The 11,284-nt window shown below is 34.1% G+C and overlaps 1 pseudogene across 1 annotated transcript; it reads right to left on the reverse strand.

Moving 5' to 3' along the window:
- Positions 1-9,574: 9,574 nt before the first annotated feature.
- Positions 9,575-10,469, reverse strand: LOC123630141 (annotated as a pseudogene). Its single transcript, XR_006732599.1, has one exon. The product of XR_006732599.1 is annotated as a 60S ribosomal protein L6-like (transcript).
- Between the last annotated feature and the right edge of the window lie 815 nt (positions 10,470-11,284).

Genomic DNA, 11,284 nt, shown 5'->3' on the forward strand with positions numbered 1-11,284 from the left:
TTATATTAATGCTTTAATTCCTGCTTATTTCTTCTTGTATTTGAACTTTAAATACCTAAAGTGCTTTCCCCAAAGGAGAGATTTTCGCAAACCAGACCATTATACTAAACAGTTGCACATGGTTGAATACATTTGGACTACTTAATTTGATGTCTTTTCAACATGCTTGGTTTGAAGTCTTTGTTTTGCTACTGATTTTTTTTTTCTTTTCTTCTTTTTGCTCTGAGAGTGAAGATTAATCCAGTTCTGTCCAGACTGATTAGAGCTGTTAAATAAGTTACAGCAGACTTTGTGAAATAAATCTGGTAATGCAATTCTCAATGGACTGTAAAAATCTGTTATTAGTTAATTATCAAGACACTTCTGAGCAATATTAAATTATCCCATTTGTCTTCTGATTATTATTCCAGTGCCATGTAAAATTATAAGATGTGTGAAGAATACCCTGTTAAATGCCAAATTTCCAACATGAGTGGTTTTTACAACCACAAATTCAAGTTTTTACTTCCATAATTTTATGAATTTATCCTTGAAATTTGTCCTTATCATTCTTTACTTAATGGACAACTGTCTAATTTGACGTTAAAGTGGAATATTTGTTTAAGTCATTAGGTTCCTTCAAGGATATATTGCCATTTAATTCATCTGGCTAAGGAACCATTTGTAAATCCATACCTGGAGATTAGACAGCCCATTTACTTAGCATTAATGTGCAGCGACAGCCAGTTGCGCTCACCTTACTGGCTAATTCAGCTGTACCTACCTTCATAAAGCAAATGAAGAATTAATTCAGCAACAAACAAATTCTTGGTTTCTTTGATCAATATCACATATGCTTTCTGTGGTACAGCTTTTTCATCTATAAAATAGGAACAGTAACTATGTCAAGGGTTGTTATTGAAATAAAATGAGCTCTTTGGCTTTTAGAATGTATTCAGTACATATAAGTTTAATATTATAAAACCTTGCAGGTAAGTCCCTTGTGGGTTTTATCATATGGGCTCTATCAAAGATGTCAGCCAAAACAGGATGTTCCAATAAAATCTAGACCAAAAAGCTTCATTGAATTTACCAATATGAGGGCTCTTAGTATCAGTTGTGTTTTTACTCTTGGTTTCATGCTTCAGGGTAGAATGACATCCTTTACAATCATGGACATGAATGAAGTATTTTCTTTTTCACTTACTGTGTGGTGAGTAAAAGAATAATTACTTTTCCTGTCTGGTGGCCTGTCTGAAGTTAATCTTTTTGATACTAACCATTCAGTTAAAGTGATGTTTCTAGAATATTCTGCATTTTGATATATTTATTCCTTAGGAGAAAGAATCTACTCAAGGCATTTTTCAGGTCATCATTATGGACTTGCTTCTAGAGCAACCTCTGCACTCAGTGCCTCATACTGTTCTTAAAATGATTCAACATGGGACCCACCCCAAATATTTGCACCTCTTTTTTCTTGGTTTGAATATTATATTCTCTCAAGTAAAGGCAAAAGATATTATGAAAAGAGAAAATAAAAGTTATAATAACATAGCTATCTATGCTGTCCAGGGAAGTCCAATTAATAATTAAAAAACAGGTTGAAATAAGCTTTATCAGAAATTATGTATTTTTTCTCTTTCTACAGAGTTATTACACAGTTCATCGCTCAAATTTAGCAGAAGGCAAAATGATTACTCAAATAAATGTTGTTTTGAACTGTTTAACATTCTTCTGAATAACAAGTTAAAGAAAAATCAATGGAGTAATAATTGATAATGGTTCTTGGATGAAAAGGTATTTTAATAGTTTCATTAGGAACAATCTAGAATTCCTTAGGAATAAAAGATCCTAATGGAGAAAGAAAAAAATAACTAAAGAAATGAGTAGGAACCAAAGCTAGGAGTTTGCAAAAACCTGTATTTTTAAAAGTATTAACATATATAAGCTGTATTTGATTCTCACTTTCTCACATATATCTAAAATTAATGTAGTCTTTATGAGTTAAGAGTATGTCTGAGTTATAAGAAGAGAAAATTTCAAATTTAATCAGATGGCGGTCTAGAAAGATCTTATATCAACTGATATAATTTAATCAATATTGGAGTACCTTTTCAAAATGAGAATCAAATAATGATAAAATTGGACTCAAAGGTTGACTGAACGGGTTTCTCATTTATACGAATCATGGAAGGGAATAATTTTTCTAAACTTTACTCCAGTGCATTAATGATTATACATTATTTAAAAATTGTCCTTTTTTTTACTAGTCTTGGAACAGTGAAAATTGTAGTGTTCCAATGGATTAGTAAATCATCCATCATCACTATATTATTGTTTTGTGGAAACAATATATCTGTAACCATAAACTATTTTCCAAGTAATAGTTATTTTAACTATGAGGAAGTAATGAAAATATTATCTTTTTTGAAATTCTAAATAGTTTTCTCCATTGAAAGAAGACAGTGTGTTCATAGGAAAGTAAACATGAGAATGAAGATGATTACTTGACTATTTCAGTGTTTGGGAATTGCCAACAATTTTTGCCTTTACTGTATGACTTAAATATATAGGTACAAATATAGATATAAATATCTATACACCTATATATCCACATTACTGTCTTGAAGAAGTTGACAATCTAATTTGGGATATATAATTTATATGGAGCAAAAGCATATATTAAAATGCTGAGCCATGATGCTACAGCTTTCTAATTGTTATAGGCCTTTATAAAAGGAGATCAATTTTGTTAGATAAAACAATCAGACTATGAAAGCAGGAAGAAGACTTAGAGATGATTCTGTAACTCAATCCCTTCAGGAAAAATTAAAAAGCTAAGATTTAGAAAGTGACTTTCCAAGTTTTGAAACTGGTGTCAGAAGGCAAGCCCATACCTTGCAGTTCAGTGTTTTTATATGAGCATGCATTTGGTATTTGGGTGTGACAGTTCTTTATCTCATACTGTCTCACTGATTGTGTCTGTGTTATCTGATCATTGAAATGCCCCACATTTTTCCAGATGTTCCTTGGATGACATGCCAACTTTGAATGAAGACCCTTTTAATCTGTAAGTTCATTTTAGTCACAGAAACTTGAGATTTGTGATACAACTTTAAGATAGGTAAGAAACTCATCCTTATCAGGGAATTGCTGATGATAATGATGATGTGTCTGCCGGCACTGCAGCAGAATACTTTTATAAATATTTCAAGTGGAACTTTCTTGCCAGCCTATATGCTACAGATAGGATTGGCAGATAGCTTAGGTCTGTTGCACTGGAGGAAATTTTTATCTTTATGTTAAAATCTGTCAGTTTCCCTTACTGTTATCTTCAAGCATTTTTTTCTTTTTCCATGTATTAATGTACTATAACAGTAAAACTACTTGACTTGATTATAGCCCAGTAACATTCTTCCAGCATCTTCTCATACACTTGTTGAATAGGTTCTTAATAAGTACTTGTGGAAATCGATTAAATATAGGTTTACCAACATGTGCATCAGGGAAGGTAGCACACCAGATGAATTCAGGGACATCTCACCAAAACAAAATAAATACATTTATTATAGGATTTACGAGAGGTGTAGAACTTGGGTAAAGTTTAAATGTAGCAGCATATAATAAGCTTAAATATGTATTTGCTCAGAGACTTATAAACTACAAATTCTCACTCAAACTGAAAGAGGAATAAATTTCAAGAATAAAACTGGATTGAAAGAAAATGTAATCAGATTTTAATCTGATGATGCAAACTTAAAGTGCCTCCTACACTGGCCAAATAGGTAAAATAAAGGAACAACCTGGCTGGGCATGTGCCTTCTCTTCTCATGTTCAGCACTCTCAGTGTGGCTACGCCAGAATTTCCAGTGTTTCAGATAAATTACAAACTCATGTTTGTGTGAACTGTGTCAAGTATTAAATGCCACCAATAAATTAAAACATTTTATAAACATCATGGGTTAAAGAAAGCCTGTCTGTCAAATTCTACCTCTTTGTGGGCTTATGTTACAAATAGCGCAGAATCACGGTCTAGACTCCACTTTGAGTCTAGCTGTACTCATTGGAATTTTTCTGAGATGGTCCTAATTATGAATCCATTAGATGGCATAAATTTCTGGGGTTGTCTTATCCTGATGACTGAATGAAGATTGTAGATTGCTTCTTATGATACTTATTTCTCTTCTAGTTTTGATAAAGCCAAATGACGACTGTCTTATATAAAAATTAAGTATCAATAATGAATCTCAATCCTTTCTTTCTAAAGTATTTTTTTTTCATTTTTGGATCCAACTTCTGAATAGGTTCCTGTCCACTTGGTGATTTATAGCTATATGCTTCCACAAACTCCAAATTATCAGGTACATTTATTTTATTTTTTTATGTCTTTTTATTTTTATTTCAGCATATTTCAGGGTACAAATGTTTAGGTTACATATAGTACCTTTGCCCCACCCAAGTCAGAGCTTCAAGCATGTTCATCCCCCAGATGGTGCACACTGCACCCATTAGGTGTGTATATACCCATAGCCTCCTCCCCTCTCCCACCTGCCCTACACCCAATGAATGTTACTACTCTATGTGCACATAACCGTTGGTCAGTTAGTACCAATCTGATGGTGAGTACGTGTGGTGCTTGTTTTTCCATTTTTGTGATACTTCACTTAGGAGAATGGGCTCCAGCTCTATCCAGGATAATACAAAAAGTCCCAAAACAATAAATGTTGGCATGGATGTGGAGAGGTAGGAACACTCATACACTGCTGGTGGGACTGCAAACCAGTACAACCTCTGTGGAAAACAATATAGAGATACCTTAAAGAGATACAAGCAGAGCTACCATTTGATCCAGCAATCCCATTACTGGGCATCTACCTAAAAGAACAAAAGACATTCTATAAAAGACATCTGCACTAGAATGTTTATAGCAACACAATTCACAATTGCAAAGATGTGGAAACAACCCAAGTGCCCATCAATACATGAATGGATTAATAAAATGTGGTATATGTATACCATGGAATTCTACTCAGCCACAAAAAAAACATTTATTTTATTTTAAAATACTACATGCTTGATTTAGGAAAACAATGAGGCTGGAATAATAAAAATTATTACTACTTATATGGTATTTTATACTTTGTAAAGCATGTTTAAATATCATCTCCTTTTTATCCTTAACACAGACCTATGTGATATATCAAACAAATACTATCATCTTTACTTTACTGAATAACACAGAAACACTCAGAAAATGTGGATAAATTCCTAGAGATCACACAGCCATTTAGTTGTGGAGACAAGTCTTTAGACGAATGTTACATTCTTTCCAAGGTGTGACAGTCTCAAATGTTACAAAAACCTCTGTGATGTTTGTTTTATATGTAGGCACATTAAATTTTTTTTTAAAGTTGGCCATCATGATGACTCAGGCCTATAATCTCAGCACTTTAGGAGACTGAATTGGGAGGATTGGTTGAGGCCAGAAGTTCAAGACCAGCCTGAGCAACACAGTCAACACAGCAACTATGCTGCAGGCATGATGGCATACACCTGTAGTACCAGTCACTTGGAAGGCCGAGATGGGAGGATTGCCTGAGCCCAGGAATTCAAGGTTACAGTGAGCTATGATTAAGTCACTGCACACCAGCCTGGGTGACAGAGTGAGACCCTGTCTTTCTCTCTCTCTCTGTCTCTCTCTCACACACACACACACATCCACAAATCAACAACCTTTTTAAAAAAAGTATTATCTCAAGATATTTTAAAAAACTCAACTGATTTAAAATTTAAACTAAAGAAAAATAGTTTTAATGATAAAAAAAAGTTCATATTTAAAAGTGACTTCTACCTTTGGGGTTCATTTGTACAGTTTTTACAGAGTTTTGTAGATCAAAACCAGAATATGAAGTACGGATATGTACAGTCACATCTAGGAATGTATTTTTTTCTTGAAAATCAAAAATATGAAGTGATACTTGTTTTAGAAGAGATTCCAAAACTTATGTTTAATTCTTTGTCCTTTATATTAGTGTTTGAAGCAGCATCACATGTTTACTTCTTTACCTCAGTTAACCAACTTCTCATTTTAATCTTATTTTCCAAGAAGTTGAAATGTTAATGATAATCTCAGCTGAAATGTTGCAAGGAAAATTTAATATATTAAGACTTAGTAAGGAATGATACTTAATGGAAAAACGATTATGAAAATCTGTTGTATCTCACAGCAGAGAGAAAAACACTGTGAATCCCTTAATTCCTCAATTGTAATGACAGCAGGAGTTAATACCATGATTTTCATACATACATTGGGTTTTACAATTTGTTAAAACATTTATTCATAGAAGGATAACCTATTAAAAATCTACATATAAAAAAGGAACATGTTAGAAAGTGCCAAAAGCAATTGCACCAGAATAAACTTTGTAATAAATCATTCCACAAGTAAAGAGACTTCCCCGTTCCCAGAGTTTATTCTATGTGGAATTTTAAAAATTCATCTTGCATTTGATACACTTAATATCGCAAATATTATGTTTATGAGAGTAACAAAAGGAACTTATTAGTAATTACAGTTAGCTGCTCTAATGGAAAATGAATATTTATTGTTGAAATGAATTGAGTAGAAAGCATCAGGTTATTAATACAGAATGGCATAAACTCTTTCTGTCTCAATAGCATGAATTACTGCTTAAATAAGAAATTGTTTCAATGTCTTCAAAAACATTATATCCACATAGACATAATTTGGAAAATCAAATACATTCTTTTTGGATGAAAATTGTTTCTTCACAATCAGATATTATTAGGAAGAAAAATTCATAGGAAGCTACTAAAGATTATCTGATGTTTATATTTCTTATTCTTTATCAACCTCTGTTTTATAAGGAAAAACAAACAAATACTAAATTTCAATGAGATTATTGGATGAGACCTCTTTTTAATAAAAACAGAATGATATGATTTTTCTTATCCTCAAGAAAGTCCCCCCAAATTTTTATTAAGCTAAATGTTTGGAGGTACCTATATAGAGACATGAACATATGGTCAATTGTGGTGATAATGAATGAATGTTCAATAAATCACTTTTGCAAATGAAGGAAAACAATATAATTAAGACACTCTATATTTACAATCAGATTCAGAACTTAGATCCAAGAGAACAGAATTGTTATTGCTGGAAGGAACATTAACGCTCAACTCGTCCCAGGGTTTTCATTGAATAAATTAAGTCCCTGAAAATGTTCCCTTTAAAATTATGTATGAGCTTTGAATTGCCAAGTCCAATGACCTGTTCGGTCTACCCTCTGCCTGATCTTTCAGCTGAATCTGACCTTTTTGACATTCTTGCGTTTGACTTGTGCTGACTGTTTTTCTGAATTCCCTTTCTTAATCTTTCTCTTTCAGTCTTCTCTTTTCCCGGCAGGGACTTGTATGTTGGTATTTCCAAAATTCTACTTTTTATCCTCCCTCTTTTATACTCACAAAATGTCCTGGTTAATGACAGTTATTTTTATTGATTTAGTTATAAATGATGTTCATTTTTCTAGCTTATCCTGAACCTCAAAACTACATTCCCACTCTCTAGCTATAGAGACTTTGCTTTTCTTCACAATTTTATCATCTTGAAATATATGACACCTTATTAATCTTGACTGGCATTTATTCTCTATTTTCAACCTAATCCAATATGTCTATGGACATGCCTCTAATGCATAGTTGCCTTCCTAAATACATATAATTGTTTCATCTCCACTGCCTGTGGCCCTCTTCGAAGTGCTCACCTTTTGAAGACCAATCCTTTCTGCTTCCCTTTCCAAGTCCTAGCTCATTGAATTATTATCCATTCCCCAAACATCTTTTATGTATTGTATCCTTGTAGAACTTCTGCCCTGGCCTGGGATTCCCTTCTCTCCTTCCTCTATGTAGTAGATGCTCTCTTATAAATTTCACAAGAGGTGCAAAGGAAGAAACCAAAGTAATCTTTCCTAAGGAGATGTAGATTACCTTTTTGAGGAATTCCTTTATTCCTGCTCAGTATTTCTGTAGGTAGTATGCTTGTTTAATGAGTAATGCCTTCATCAACTTCCATTATGCAAAATATATGTTATTCTCATATTCCTAACTTCTGGCACAGTGTCTGACAAATTGTAGAAGTACTTTAAATTAAACTTAATTTTCATTGGTATAGAATTTGTCATTTAACATATTTTTACATGCTATATTTTCTATGGAATTTATTTAAATTTTTATATTTCATTTTCTATAATAGGTTGAGCATCCCTAATCCAAAATCTGAAATTTGAAATGCTCCAAAATCTAAAACTTTTTGAGTGCTGCCAAGAGACAAGTAGAAAATTCCACACAAAAGTATTTGATATAACCTTTGTTTCATGACTAAAATTATTAAAAATATTGTATAAAATGACCATCAGCCTGTGTGTTTACAGTGTGTATGAAACATAAATGAATTTTGTGTTTAGACTTGGGTACCATCACCAAGATATCTCATTATGTACATGCAAATATTCCAAAATTCAAAACACTTCTGGTCCCAAGAATTTTTGGATAAAGGATACTCAACCTGTATAAGCAATGGCTATTAATTATTTTTTATTTATTTAGATGCCATAAATAATATTTGATCAGTACTACTAAATTTTGCCCATATTCTCCAGCTTGCTAAGTGTGGTTTCAGATCCCTCAGGTCAGGTGATAGAATTTGGGAACCTGATGGAAGGGTATTAGGCAGGATATTGTTATGGCTGGTCATTCTCCTGAGCTGGAATCACAGTCTCTGGGCCTGGCTGGTGGTTAGAGCTCCCTCTTATAGGTATGTTATTCAGAGATGTCCCATCACTGGGATCTTTCACCTTTGACTGAGACAGAGCATCTCTCCTCTATTTGGTCACTTATTCATTCTGTAGTCACTGGAATCTAGAAATACCTTCAACTTCTCTCTGCTGATTACTTTTCAACTCTTTAGTTGGCTCTTTTGGACCTAAGATGACTCCCAAGTGGCTCTTTGTCACACTTGGCCCACATCTGGTCTATGAGGTACAATCATTCAAAAATTTCTTGTAGCAGGAGGTAGTCCACTCTTTCCCTCAACTATACTAGGACATATCAAGTTTTCAAGAGACCCTTCTAGGTGTTTGTTGTGAGGAACAGGCAAAAAGGACCTAACTAATTCCCCCCAGCCCTCTTATAAGGTTGCTAATTTCATTCATAATGATTCCACTCTCATGACTTAATCACATCCTAAAGACCCCACCTCTTCATACTATCACATTGCGGTTTAATTTCCAACATGACTTTTGGAGGGGGAACACACATTCAAACCATAGCAGGTGGAATATACCAGGATTCTCCACAGTAATTTTTATTTTTTTTATATTTGTAATTACTAAATATTTTGGAAGAGATACTTTAAGTCTAAATAAATATCCTGTTTTTGCTTAAACTTTCCCCACTAATTGCAGCATCCATTAGTGGAATCTTGCCTTTAGCAGTTTATTATTGTCATGTTCTAATGATGATTTTTTTTAAATTTCTTCTACATTTACTCATTGAATTTCTTTTTTTTTAATCTTTCAGTTATTTAATTAGGTTCTTTGTAAAAATTTAGAATACCAATCTGTGAGGATAAATTCCATTTGTCAGAGCAAACAGAGATCGCAGATAGCCCTGGAGCTGAGGAACAGCCTTGATTTTTGGTAAAATTTGGGAGTCCACAGCTTTCTGATCCACTTTGCGCTGTCCTATAATCTCATATTTCTCTTTTTCTGTGTTGAAGATCTCACCTTCCTGGTGTCTGGGCTTCCGTAGCTGCTGCTTCTTGAAGTAAGCATCAGTGAGATGCTTAGGGATCTTCACATTGCTGATATCAATTTTTGTGGAGGTGGCGATGACAAATTTCTGGTGTGTCCTTCACAGAGGAACTCAATTGAGGGACAGAGGTTCAGGCACAAGTAACAAGCCACTGCCCAGTTGCTTCAGGAAAACCACCCTCTTGCCTCTGTGGCGTCCGGTGAGGATGATGAGGATGGTCCCAGGAGTGATGCTAGCTCGCAGTCTCTGCACATGTTGGCTAAAGGCTTTTTGCTGTGGCTCAACAGCTTTCGAGGCACATCTTCAGTTGGATAATATCTAGGCATTTTGCGAAGTTTAACCACCCGAGTGCCACCATTCTTGTCACCACCAACTGGTTTTGTAACAGTGGCAAGGACCTTCTCCTTCTTTTTCTTTTCAACCTTGGATTTAGCCACTGAGTATTTCCTCTTGTACATGGCCTTCCTAGAGTACATGGCAGATCGGGAGTATCTGCCGATTCCTCTGACAAGAACAGGATTTCGGCTGCAATGGGGCTTCCACTTCTTAACTTTTTTAGTCTTGAGGTTAGCCTTTTTCCTTTTGCCACCGGTATCAGCCTTCTTGGCTTCAGGTTTCTTCTCTTTAGTATCCGGCTTTTCAACTTTTTCACCTGCCATCTTGCAAGATGGGAAGGAGAACTAAGAGCTCAGCTTCCGGTTTATAAGTCTAAATTTCTTTTATAAAGAGGAATTGTTGTTATTTCCATATTTTTTCATTGGTTGATTGATGAAGTAATTACATTAGTATGGACTCATGGATATTTATTTTATTCTTTAGTTTGTAACCAAACACTATGGTTATTTATCTTGCTCAGGTTTTTACAACTTTTTCCATTGTGAGCTCTTTCACATTGACTTTTGTGCCTTTAGGATATGCCTGTACACTTTTTAAGTACTTCCTTATGTTTGGTATCAGAAGATCTGAAAATGTTTCAGGTTCATCTTGTGTTATTCAGACCCCAGCCCTGGAATCAACTACTTCTCCAAAGATCTGCGTTTCCTGTTATTAGAGAATAGTGCTTAGAAACCAGTCGTGTAAACAATTATGTGCTCTTGGTGTACTCATTGCTAATGGAGAGTCACTGTGTCTAGCAGTGCTTCATTGTGCAGAGAGCTAAAAATATACACCAACATGACATGCTCTAATCGAAGTCATAGATATACATATCTAAATTTATTTCTGTATCTAGGTATATGACTCTATATTAATGCTTCAACTCCAGTCAGCACCACAGGGTTCATTCTAGCCTTCTTCATTTCCTTATTTGTAACTTAAAAATTTTGATAGTGGAACACTTGGCTCTTATTGTCTATTATACATTAACTTATTTATTTAAACCTAATATTCAAAATAGTAATTATAGAATTCCTAACCTATGGTACTATAAGAGACAAATGTTGTATCTAGAGTATAACATTTCTATACAGTTCTT

Source organism: Lemur catta, chromosome 1 (assembly GCF_020740605.2).
Source record: "Lemur catta isolate mLemCat1 chromosome 1, mLemCat1.pri, whole genome shotgun sequence".
Taxonomy (NCBI): Eukaryota; Metazoa; Chordata; class Mammalia; order Primates; family Lemuridae; genus Lemur; species Lemur catta.